This window comes from Equus caballus, chromosome 2, assembly GCF_041296265.1.
Source record: "Equus caballus isolate H_3958 breed thoroughbred chromosome 2, TB-T2T, whole genome shotgun sequence".
In the NCBI taxonomy this organism is placed as follows: domain Eukaryota; kingdom Metazoa; phylum Chordata; class Mammalia; order Perissodactyla; family Equidae; genus Equus; species Equus caballus.
In genome coordinates this window covers 55,365,891-55,379,799 of record NC_091685.1, presented here as the reverse complement: position 1 = coordinate 55,379,799, position 13,909 = coordinate 55,365,891, and positions in this window count along the sequence as shown.

Genomic DNA, 13,909 nt, shown 5'->3' with positions numbered 1-13,909 from the left:
AAGTGAATAGGGACAACCTACCAAAACTCATAAGATTGACATGGTGTAGGCATGTGAGTCCAAAAAAAAGAAAAGAAATCAGAGAAGGCAATGGGGAAACTCAAGATCCCTGGAATAGGAGGACCTTACAATAACCAAGCATATTCACTGGCAAGAGTTAGTTGGTGAATTTGAGAAGAGCAAATTGAACTCTGAACTGGGCAGAGACATTGCCCTCTTTAATAGAAGTAAGGGTAAGGAGTTTGTGGCAAGGTCTGTAGGGCTGGGGCATTCCAGCCCTATGAATTTTTGAAACAGATCAGCAAGCAAGGCTGTCTTCCAAAATAGGAACTCACTGTGAGGGAAAACTGCTGAGTGTGGAAACAAATGTGAGCAGAACAATAAAATCAAGAGAAGGAGAACATCTAGGTAAAAGTAGGAGACAGGAACAGACCCAGAAAGTCTTAGAAATAAACAGCCAAATTTTGTGTGACTTTTAATTGAAATTTTTATTGAGGTAATTATAGATTCACATGCACTTATAAGAAATAATACAGAAAAATCCTCTGTACATTTTACCCAATTTTCCCCAATGGTAACATCTTGCAAAAATATAATATGAGAACCATGATGTTGACATTGATACAATCCACTGACCTAATTTATGTTTTCCCAGATTTATTTATGCACATTTGTGTATGTGCATATTTAGTTGTATACAATTGTGTTACATATGTAGGTTAGTGTACCCACTACCACAGTCAATAATACTGAACAGTTCCAACACCACAAGGACCTCTCATGTTGCCTTTTTATAACCACATCTGCCTACCTCCCTCTCTCTCTTCCTCCACCCTACTGGCCACCACTGATCTGTTCTCCATCTCTGTGATTTTACCATTGTAGTATCATTATATAAATGGAATCAGTATATAGATGGAACCATACAGTAAGTAATTTTTGTGATTGGTTGTTTTCACTCAGTATAGCTCCTTGTAGATTCATCCAGGTTGTTACAAGTGTGAATAGTTCCTTCCTTTTATTACTGAGTAGTATTACATGGTATGGATGTCCTACAGTCTGTTTAACCACTTACCTGTCAAAGGACAACTAGCCTGTTTTTAGCTATTACCAATAAAGCTGCTATAAACATTCCTGTAGAGGTTTTTGTGTACAGTGCAATTACTGGACTATATTATAGTTGCATGTTTAGTTGGTTAAGAAATTGCTAAGCAGGTTTCCAGAGGGGCTGTGCCCTTTTATATCCCCATCAGCAATGTATCAGTGATGTAGTTTCTCTACTTCCTTGCCAATATTTGGTGTTGTTCCAAATGCTTTAGAACTATGCGAACACAGAAAAAGAAGCTCTGTGAACTTAGCCTAGTTTTAAAAGTTTTTCTCTCTAAAAGAGGAAAACTAACCTCATGTAAAACACAAACACTAATCTCACATAAAAGTGGACAAAAGAAAGCCATCAAGGTTAAATTTTGTACAAAATTATTATAAGAATAAAAAACTGAATAACATTCCTAAAAATAGCAAAAAATGCACCAGAAAGTGCTCATAAAACAGATCAAAACTGTAACCTATTTTTAAAGCTAATTAAAAGACATCAAGAAGTTGATAAAAGACATGAAAGAACATAAATAAGTTGGAAAACTCAGAAATAATGAGACAGAATTCAAGGAAGAAGTAGAAACACAAGGAAAATATCATTAAAAATAAACTAGAAGGAACACAAGCTCTGCTCACTGGAAAGTCTGTATGGCTATCCTATTACTGTGGCGGCCCCCAATAAACCACACCTCTCTGCCTTTGTGTAGCTCCCATCCACACTGACTTTGGGATACGCATTATAATCAATGAGTCATGAGCAAACGTCATGCAAACAGATGCTTGATAAGTTCTTGCACATTGAGGTTTGAACTCTTGGCATGCTAGCTCTTAGGATACTCCCTGTTAGAAACCATCTGCCATCCTGTGAGCAGCTCTACTTAGCAGTGTGGAAAAGCCATGCAGGGAGACAATTGAGACCCTGGCTGACAGCCCCAGCTGGGCTGCCAGATGACAGCAGTTATTTGCCATCCATGTGAGTGATTATCCGGCCCTGGTGGAGATGTCCCTTCTGACATTGTGTGAGACAGACATTCATGGTCCACACCAAGCCTAGCCCAAATTGCAGAACTGTGAGAAAATAAAAGATTGTTGTTTCTTCAAGCCACTAGATTTTGGGATAGTTTGTTATGCAGCAATTGATGACACACGTCTAGAAACACGGACAACTCAGTCACAATGTGCATCCCTGGCACCCATTTTATTGTCTTGAAATACCATTTCCCACTAAAAAACACAAGGCTTAGTAGAGAAATGGCTGATTCTAGGTCCAAGGCATTAAATGTATGAGATGCTTATGGGACACCGTGATATACCAGAGAGCAAGGAAGCTTCAAAGACTAATAGAGTCATGTCAAAAGACAGAAGCCAATTTGAAGAGCTTCCCACTCACCAAAGATAAAACAATTTAAGCTTTAGTAAAGATAGGTCTTGGAACACATAAAATATGTTTAAGTTCAAATTGCATACTTAAAAGTATAGTCAGTCACATTCTGAGAATGACAGGAAATCAATTCTCTTGAAAACTGATAAATAAAGGGAAAGAATCCAGAATAACTCCTGACCTCCATGTATGACCTGTCCTACTGATTCACCAAATAGTATATGAGGGAAACATTTCATGAAAATGAAATGATGGAAATAGAGTTTCACAATTTTACAACCCCCAACAAATTAAAGGATTTAGATGATGATCATCAATGGTTGATATCACAAAAGGAGACACTAAGATACACAATCTTGTAAAAAGGATCAGACATGAGTCTGGTCAAGCCTTTGGCTCTAGCTGCCAATGTGCAGAAAATACAGGGGACAGAGGAACATACTGAAAGCAACCACGACCAAGAGCCTGACCATGAGAAACTTGACAGGTCAGATGGCAAACTGTAAGGAAAAGAAAGGAATGGAGGAAAAATATGTAGATTAAAAGAACTAGAAGACATGTAAAAACATGGGGAGGGTTAACCTATAGTATTTAAGGATGTACATTTGAATGATAGAGCCACAAAGAAATGTAAGAAATGATAACTAGAAAGTCAGGAGAGTAGTTACTCTGGGAGGGAGGAAGAGAGTTATGATTGGGACAAGCTCTTGGAGGGAGCTCTGGGATAACTGGCAGAGTTCTATTTACTGATGACTGAAAGGATAATAACATGAATTACCAATACATGTAATAACACAAATGATTCTCAAAAATATTATGTTGAACCAAAGAAGCCAGTATGCACACAAAAGGGTGCGTAATGTATACTTCTAATTATATGAAGAGCAAGAATAAGCAACGTCAATTTATAGTGGCAGAAATCAAAATAATGGTTGCTTCTTGGTAGACAGGGTAGGATTAACTAGACTTGGGCAGAAAAGAACTTCCTGGGGTAGTAAAAATATTCCGTCATGATTAGAGTGTTAGTTCCATGAATGTACACATTTATCAAAATTTAAAAAACTACACACACACACATATTACTTTAATAAAGAAAAAAATAAGAAAGCATTTATTGAAATGGTTGATTCCAGGTCTAGGCTAGGAAAGGTACAAGATGATTAAGCCAAGAATATCTTGTCTTGAAAGAAAGCAAGGATGGCATCAAAGCCTACTAGGGTTGTCATGAACTGAATTGTGTCCCCCTAAAATTCACATTGAAGTGCTAACCCCCAATGTGACTGTATTTGAAAATAGGGCCTTTAGGGAGGTAATTAAGGTGAAAATGAGGTTATAAGGGTGGGGCCCTAATCTGATAGAGCTGATGTCCTAATAACAAGAAGGAGAGACATCCGATCTCTTCCTCTCTCTCTTCATCTGTGTACAGAAGAAAGGCTGAGGGGCCTCACCAGAAACCAATCTTGCTGGCACCTTGATCTTGGACTTCCAGCCTCCAGAACTGTGAGAAAACAAATTGCTGTTGTTTAAGCCCATTAGTTTGTAATATCTTTTTGTGGTAGGCTGAACCAACTACTACAAGGATTATGTGACAAAAACTCAGTAGCCAGCTTGAAGAGGCTCCTGCTGGCCAGAGATGATATAGTTTGAACATTGATAAGGATAATAACTACAATTAATTTAAACACTATGAATAGGTTTAAATGCACGAGTTCATATTATTCTAAAAAATGTAGTTAAAAACTCATTGGTCACCTTTGAAGGGTACTAAGCAATCAACTTATTATTTTGAAAACTGGCTAATTAAGAATAAGAGTTAATCATTTACCTGCCTTTCCTAAACCTCTAGGTAACAAAATAGTTGATAAACTTTCTCCTTATAGATGTATTTTAGTTAACAAGTGAAAAAAAGATAGAATATGAAATCATCATTTTATAACCTCTAATGAATTAATAGATTGACAATCATCACCATGAGCTGATAATGTCAAAGACAAATAAAATTCATGACTTTATGGTGAGAGCATATAAGAGCACTTGTAAAGTAGTGTTGCCTTTAGATTCAACTACAACTTTAGATAAAATATAGGAATCAGAGAAACATGTTAATTATCAGTTAAAAAGCAAGAAAAAATGCAAGAAAAAAGAGATGAAGGAGGAATATATATCAAAAGAGATTTAGAGATATATCACCCAGTCACAATGTTATGGACATTATTTGGGCTACAATTCAGATAAGGGGTTAATATCCAAAATATACAAAGAACTCATACAGCTCAACAACAAAAATCTAACAGTCCTATTAAAAAATGAGCAAAGGATATGAACAGCGATATCTCCAAAGAAGATATACGGATGGCCAACAGGCATATGAAAAGATGCTCAACATCATTAGCTATCAGGGAAATGCAAATCAAAACTACAATGAGGTATCACCTCACTCTGGTCAGAATGGCTATAATTAACAAGACAGGAAACAACCAGTGTTGGAGAGGATGTGGAGAGAAGGGAACACTTGTTCACTGCTGGTGGGAGTGCAAACTGGTGCAGCCACTATGGAAAGCAGTATGGAGTATCCTCAGAAAATTAAGTATACATCTACTATATGGCCCAGCTATCCCACTGCTGGGTATTTATCCAAAGAACTTGAAAATGCAAAGACATAAAGATACCTGCACCCCTGTGTTCATTGCATCATTATACACAATAGGCAAGACTTGCAAGCAACCTAGGTGCCCATCAAGGGACAAATGGATAAAGAAGATGTGGTATATATACACAATGGAATACTACTCAAATATAAGAAGTGATGAAATCTGGCCATTTGTGACAACATGGGTGGACTTTGTGGGTATTATGCTGAGTGAAATAAGTCAGAGGGGGAAAGTCAAATACCATATGATCTCACTCATAAGTAGAAGATAAAAACAACAACAAACAAACACATAGCAATGGAGATTGGATTGGCCGTTACTATAGGGAAAAAGGGGAGGGCAAAAGGGGTGATTAGGCTCACATGTGAGGGGATGGACTATAATTAGTTTTTGGGCAGTGAACATGATGTAATCTACAAAGAATTCGAAATATATTGTGATGTACATCTGAAAAAAATAAATAAAATTAAAAAAATTTATGTAAATGGAATCATATAGAATATACGTTATACTTTTTGTTTTGACTTCTTTCAAGATTATCTTTGAGAAATTTATCCGTGTCATTGTGTGGATCAATAATTCTTTCATTTTTTACAAAGATTTCACATTTGTTTACTCATGATACTGTTAATGGAACATGGGCTGTTTTCAGTTTGGGGCCGTTAACAAAGCTTTCTCATTCCTGTACATATCTTTGGTAGAGATAAGCACTCACCTCTGTTAGGCAAGCACCGGGAGTGGAATTTCTGGGCCATAAGTATGCTTAGCTTTGATAGGTATTCACAAATAGTTTTTTCCAAAGTGGTTGTACCTGCCTCTGATGAGGATCAATTAACCAAATTTTGCTTTTTACTGGATTCTAGAGTTAAGGAAGGCAGAAGCCTATAAAGGAATTCTTTTAGAAAATTCTAAACTTTACAGATATTGTAAGCTCTATGAGTCCCTGAGTGCCTAAAATTTGATATGCTTTAAATGTAGGATTTGTTTGACACAGGCTTTTCAGAAACATAGATATTTTGTATCCCTCACCCATCACTAAGAGAAATCCCAAGAATGGAATAGAGCCCAGAGAGAAGCCTGTCTGGCTTTCTACTTCTCAATTTTGAGCAGAGAAGACTTGTGAAGTTATTTCCCTAATGTGTGTTCTGAGAATCTGTTGAAAACTTGGGTTTTGTGAGCCATCACAGGGTGTGTCATGCAAAAAGAATTTGGGCCAAATAAATTTGCATGTTAGTAGATTTAACCTCTGAAAAGCCTGAAGTAAAGAAACTATCTGCTTTATATAAGTCAGAATTTGCTAACTGAGCTGCTGAAAACCACTCCTCTGGTTTGCGGGTACCTAGAACTGTTGACGCGCATAGGACAATTGTTTTGTAACTAGATGGGAGTAAAGGCTTTGATTGCAATCACAGGACAGCAAGTGTGAGACAGGCTGAGGATAATGGAAGAAAAGCAGATATTGACTGACTATTTGGCTGCTTCAGTGAAGACCAGAAACAGAAGGACTTATTTTCACTTGTCTTCATGAGGTTCTAAATAGAAACATGATTTTTCATCAGGCAACATCTTATGAGACAGAATCTAAGAGGAGAGCTTTCATTCCTTCTCCCCTTAGAACCCAGCCCTGCTTGAGACACAGAAAATAGGTCTTACAGAGTGGGGTCTTTTTTATTCTCAGGGTGAGTCTCTCCAGCAGCCACTGCAGTGCAGCTCCTCCAAGTGATACTGGCTCAACACAAGGCTGGAATAAGGGAAGCCATATTGCAAGGAAAGAAACCATATTGTAACTTTGAGTGACTTCTGACTGACTAACCCTGACTCACCAGCCCCTTTGAATCTTTGCTTTAGTTTGCCTAGATAAGTAAGGGTCTGTCTCTGAGGGATTTGCAGGTTCTGTAGATTTTATGGCCCATCTAAGCTGTGATAAGATGATAAATTTGTTCTTTTGAGTTCTCTAGGAATGTGATGACCCCTGGGCAGAGAGCGTATAATAGCCATCATCAATGACAACTGAAAGATCAGGGTATAGGGTGTTGCTCTGGTCTCTGATGCATATCCAGTAAAACAAGGGACTATCAGGAACTGGGACCAGATGTCTACCCAACCTGGAGACAAGCTACCTTCTCTACCTGGAGACCAGCCCAGTATATAACTGGCCTATAGTGTTTGTCTTATAAGCTGGCTCTTTAGGACATTAGTCAGCCATCTTCCCTCTTGCTAACAAGCTGTAATAAAAAACTCTTTCTCTCCTACCACCTTACCTCTTGACTATTGGCATGTCTTGTGGACAAACGACCCCCCCTTGGACAGTAACACAAGCATCTTCCAGGCCTTGGACACAGACAATTGGGAATTGAAGCTGGAGCAACAACATGGTGGAAGACTCATGGATACATTGGGCTCTTTTAATCCAGCATTTCCCAAATTAAGTTGATATGGGACATTTTTTAAAACAAAATACATATTAAGATCACAGAGTAGAGTTTGGGAAAAGCTAGTTACTCCACGCTTACTGGTAACTAGTAATTATCTACCCAAGACAAAACATGATCATCTAAGTCTCAGGATCCACAGGTGACAAGTAAATTCTTGGAAGATTTTCACTCCAGGTGTCTGACCCAGTCAGCTGGCCAAGGGCCTTTTGTGAGCCCTGTATAAATGTAATAAATTATATTTACTTAATGTAAGTTTTATGTGACATGGGATCCTTCATAAGAAAATGAAGACCCAAAGAAATAGCCCTGAATATTTTTATGCTAGGTTTGAAGAGTGGGCAGTTGTGTGGAAATATGATAGTTCAGAGAGCATGAGGTAAGTGTAGTAAACTGGAGGAAACTTAGCAAGGCCTGTTGGTTAGAATTCTTCACAGCATTCCTTTGTCTTCAGAGATGAGGATGCTCCTTTCCTCTGGATACGAGGAGGGCACTTCTCACATGAGGGTTTATGACCTATTTCAGGGGTCGAGGACAGGGAGAAGGTCAGAGTAACCTTCTTCTATCTGCCATTTTCTCAAACTCCTTCAACTTAAAATATTCAATATGTCAAGGTGCCGTATTTTGGAGTGGCATGTCCTGAACCTCATCATGATCCTGACTCAATCGTCACAAGCCTCTCATCTTAAATCAAACTGCTAATCCTCAATAAATTCTGACTTTATCACCGCCACTCTGAGATACTGCCAAAGCTTTGCCAGGTGATGTTCTTCCTTACTGAAGTGAGCAATAAACCCAGCTTTCTTTGGCCAGCAGATTGTGTTGATGGTGTTTGGGGAGCCACCTATCGACACCCCAAATGAGGCACTTAAATCTAGACTGACTTTGCTGTACCTACCTCCTGGGGTTATTCTGGTCTGCTGCCCTTTTAAAAAAAATTTCACTACCTGTCTAATAGGCTTCCTTTTTAAAATTTCCTTTCTTTCTGGAGAATGGAACACATTTTAAAATTACTTTTTTATAGAAGATGGCAACCTCTAAGGTATTGGTTTATCAGGTTAGTTCAACAAACAATTATTCAGCATATACTAGGTGCTGGGGACTATGGATTTTTCTGTAAAAATTTGATAATAAAGGAGAATACTACAATTTTTCTCTGCCACCAATACCATGCTCTAGAATATCCAAGCCTGTGTGCCTCAGCATTATGGATCAGAAACATCTTCTGCGTCACATGTGAAGGGGAGCAGAATTTGCTACACCAAAATATGCCTCTTTGGCCTATTGATCATTTCAAGCTGATTATTTTTTAAGAAACAGCAGACATGAGAGAAGCTCTGAAAACTGGGTAGAAGTTACTGTTTTGTAAGAGACATTTATATTTATAAGAGGAATCTCCTTTTATAAGGTCTCTCCCTCTCTCATAACAAAAACCCTTGTAACTTGTTACTGTGCTTTTCCTGGTAACCTCCCATAACAGGCCTCCCCCCACCATCTTTCCTTCATCTTTAGCTAAAGATGATATTTAAGGTGATGGCTTGGGCTATTTCAGGGAGTTTCTCAGTTTTCCTGGGTATCTCCTGTGTATACAGGAGATATAAATGTTATTAAATTTGTTTGTTTTCCTCCTGTTAATCTCTCTTTTTATTACAGGGAGATCTCAGCCAAGAACCTAGGAATGTAGAAGGAAAAGTATTTTCCTTACCCACACATATTATGTTTCATAGGAAGGGGGATTAATGTTGCAGATGGAATTAAGTCTGCTAATCAGTTGACTTTAGAATGAAATTATCTTAGATTATATGGATAGGCCCAATGTAATCACTAAGGTGCTTAAATGGGGAACAGGGAGGCAGAAGAGCCAGAATCAGAGAGATGGCATTGTAAGAAAGAATTGACTGACTTTGAACTGTTACTGTTACTGGCTTTGAAGATGGACAATGGCAGTGAGCCACAGAATGCAAGTAGCCTCTAGAAATGGGAGAAGGCAAGAAAATGAATTCTTTCCTAAACCTTGCACAGCTATGCTGACACCTTGATTTTAGCCCAGTGAGACTCATTTCAGACTTCTGATCTCCAGAATTGTAAGATAATAAATTTGTGTTGCTTAAGCCACTAAATTTGTGATAATTCATTACAGTAGCAACAGGAAACTAATATACTAACGATCATATTTTGTGGATACTTATGATTAAATATGTGTTTTCCAGAAATATCTGCTGTTTTTTGTTGGATGAACCACCTTACTCTCAGGACATGTGACCTTGGTAATGTTGTTTTTAAATGTACCTAGGACTTTGTTTTATGCAGATATGGTGAGGTCAATAGATCAGGAGATAATTTGCATTTGTTGCTTACAGTTCCCAAGAAGAGGAGGCATGCCATACCATGGCAGGTCACATGGGGAAGCACCAGGGTTGGTTATGAGGCAGAAGGAGTGAGGGGAAAAGGTGGGCAAAAGTCTTTATCAGTGAGGAATGGGTGAGGCAAGGTAAGCAGCTGAGCAGGTTTAAGACTGGCTAGTCTGGATAATTTTGCTGGAGTCTGGGATATACAATGGTCTCTAGTTATCTGGTACCTGGCCCTGGGGTGATTTAGGGAAGGGGGTGCTATCTGAACTTCAGGAGACAGGCAAAACGAGGCAGATGGGAGTGGTATGGACTTGAAATTTGTTGATGGATATATCAAAGTCATGCTCACAGATGAGTTGTTTCCTATCTCTAGGAATTAACTAACCCTGTGAGGAGTAGTGCCTGCCCAGGTCTGCAAGCCCTCAAGATATCAAAGCACCATAAAGTATATAAAATTTTTAAAAAGGTGAATACAGATTAACACCCTGGTTTAAAATGTAATGCATGAGACAGGCTGGAAGCCAGTTAACGTATCCAATCTGTATGACAACAGTGATTAGTGATGGGTTGGGGGCCTCAGTCAGTCTAATTGAGGTGAATTTCTGGACTCTGGAAAGTAGCCAGTAACACTTTATGGGTTCTCTCTTTCCACTGATCTTGAAGTTGTGAAGATAAGACTGGCCAGCTCCCATCTTACAACCAAGAGAAGTGGCCTGAGAGTGGCATTAACTCAAAGTCAGAGAATTTTAAAACTAGGAGCAATTGCATCAAGCCACATCTGAAGCCAGAACTTCATTGGATTTTTCAGATATGAGAGCCAGTAAATTTCCTGTTTGATTAAGCTACTACTATTCCAGTTTTATTTATCGACTGCTGAATAACAAAATACCCCACAATTTAGTGATGAACAGTAACAATCTCTTTGTTGTAGCCTAGAATTTGGTGGGCCAGATATTTGGGCAGGGCTGGACACGGCGTTTCTCCTGGTCTTGTGGAGTCAGCTGAGTTCATTTTGGCAGCTAGGCTGATCTGAAGGGTGCAAGACATAAGCAATGACCAATATCCCTCTGAAAGCGCTCTTCATGCTTTTATCCCTCTTGACCTAAATAATCCTGCTCATGAGAGGTTCTCCTGGCATTGCTTTACCAATAGGGGTAGTATGGGTTTGGGCTGAGTCATTGCTTTCATATGTTCTTCTTGTCACAGTGGTTCTTGTCAGTATTGAGGGGGAAAATAATATGAAGAGTTTTAGAATGACACTTTAGGGGAGGAAAACATTTCCTCTACCCACTCTGGGTCCTTCTGCTGGACAACAAGTTAAATCCACATGAGACAGAATAACAGGAGAAAATTGAACAAAGCTTTATAACATGTATACATGGAAGAGACCCAGAAAAACTGACCAACCAAAATGGCTGAAGCTCTCACCTTAAATACCACCCTCAGCTAAAGACAAAGGAGGATGTTGGGGGTGGGAGGAGTCAGTTATGAGAGATTACCAGACAAGTACAGTAAACAAGAGTCAGGTTATTATGCAGACTTGAGTCCTTGCCTTCCACATTGATAAGAGTTTCTAGAGATAAAATCATCCCCTCTTCTTCCTGGTACAAAGAGGGAGACACCTTTACAGATGGAGATTTCCTTTACAAATGTAAATGTCTCTTAACAAAGGGTAACTTCTGCTTCTCAGAGTTTCTCTCATCTCTGAAATTTTTAAAAGTAGCAGGCCCAAAATAATCCTCATACCAAAGAGCAGTATCTTTGGGTGGCCAATTCCAGACCCCCACAACACTGTGTCCTAAAGATTGTTTACTCCAGTGGTTTTCATGGAGAGCTGGGGGTGTTCTAGAAATATCTGAGGGATCATCAAGGGAGATTTTCCCTGTTCCTCTTTGCCCTCTAGGGAACAAAGAATGATAATCCTCTACTCTTACAGGTTCTTGGCTGAGACCTCCCTGTAATAAAAGATTAACAGGGAAAAGAAACACAAGTTTAACAACATGTAGACCTCCTTTATATGTGGGAGATACCCAGGAAAATTAAGTAACTCCCCATGATGGCCCAAATCATCACCTTAAATACTGTCTCCAGCTAAAGACAAAAGAAGATGTTGATTTGGGGGAACCAGTTATGGGAGGAGACAAATAAAAATGGCAAGCAATAGGATATATTGGAGTATATGAGGAAGCCATTTGGTATAAACCTAATTCGGCCTGACTTTCTTTTTCCAAAAGGGCCTAACTGTGGCTGTTGAGCACGCATTGTATATCTGCTTAGACATTTCCTATGGCCAGAACAAAGGCCCTTGAGATAAAGGTGCAACTTCCCCCACATTAGCATTTCCTTAGGGATAAGCATCTTTCCTTAGGCTAGGAACTGATTGCTACACTCACCTGTGACCACCCAGCTCACCTGTGACCACCCAGCTCGAGACAACAGACCTGCCACCCTGCTGTGTTCACCGAGATAGCAGACCTACCTGCTGTTTCCATCAATCACTGTACCGACAGAGCAGTCTCCCGACTATTGTAAAAGGGACATTTCAATCCTATGTGAAACATCCTCTCTGGGGGTATATAACCACTCTGTGCACCCCACTTCTTTGGTGCCCTTTCTTCCTTTGGGAAGAAAGGCCCTGGGTTATAATCCTCAGATTTAAGCTCAGAATAAACTCACCCAAATTTTCATTTATAGATTGGTTATGGATTATTTTCATTGACAGAGCTTATCAGGTAAAGTGCTGCTAAAACCAAAGTGGATTGTCTCCTGGTGAGTTACGTCAGCCTCTCCAGCAGAAATAGTTGTCTAGCAAAGTATATTTGGAGCAAACAGGAGACCATGTGGAATAATTTCCAAAGTCATTGTTCCCCAAACAAGGGGGAAGCAGGGACACTTATTTCAGATGGGGGATGATATTCAAAAGGGAAAGGTGGGTATTCACTTTGATAGTGACCCTGATATCAGTTTCCCCACATTAAACCCAGTGTATATGGGGTTAAAACCAAAACGCTCATTCCCTGCTTACTCTCTAGCCTTCTGGCTCCAGAATCCACTATCCTCCATGGAGACAGACACAGCCAGGGACAAGCACCTGGATCATCTCCTCCCTGCAAAGAGATACAGGCTGGTGGGAAATCTGCTGACCAGCAAGGTCACGGGCTCCCTCCTCTCTGCAAGTGTGTCAAGGCCAAAGACAGGCTGGTGGGAAAGCTACTACCAGCAAGGCCATATGCTTCCCCTCCCCTACCTAAAACCCCAAATAAAAACCCTTCCTTTTAGCTTTTTGGAGAGTTTGGGATTTCACTGTTAGCTGCCCTCTCTCCTTGCTCAGCACCGTGAAAAAATAAAATCCCTGCTTTCTTCCACCACACCCGGTGTCAGAGATTGACTTGATGCACAACAGGTGAGCAAACTCACTTCAGGTTGGGTAGCAACTCGCTCAGGCTCTGTTGGAAAACATGCTTCCACATGCACTGCAGCTGATGGTAATAAGGACTAAGCTCCTTCTGGAGAGATCTTAGCATTAAAAATAAGGCGTAGCTCTTGTGATAAGGCCTGGTCAGGTTCAGAGTGGTTGGTGATTGCATCTCCTTAACATAACAGAAGGAAGAAGAATAATTTGGAAAAAACAATTAAATGCGTCCACACCCACCCTTGAGTTCCTCAGGGCAATTAGTGAGGTGCCTAAAGTACAGCAAAGGAGAGTCAGGTTGTTATGCAGATTTGAATAGGTGCCTTCTCCATCCATAAGAGATTCTACAGATTTGGTCCTCCTTCTCTTCCTGGTACAGAGAGGGAGATAGCCTTACAAATGAAGATTTCCCTTATAAATGTAAATGTCTCTTACAAAAGGGTAACTTCTACCCAGTTTTCAGATATTTTTATGTCAGCTGTTTCTTAAAAATAACCTGCTCAAAATAATCCATATGTCAAAGAGACATATTTTGGAGTTGCTTGATCTGCTCCCCTTCACCCCCATACCCCAAGTGGTATACTTTT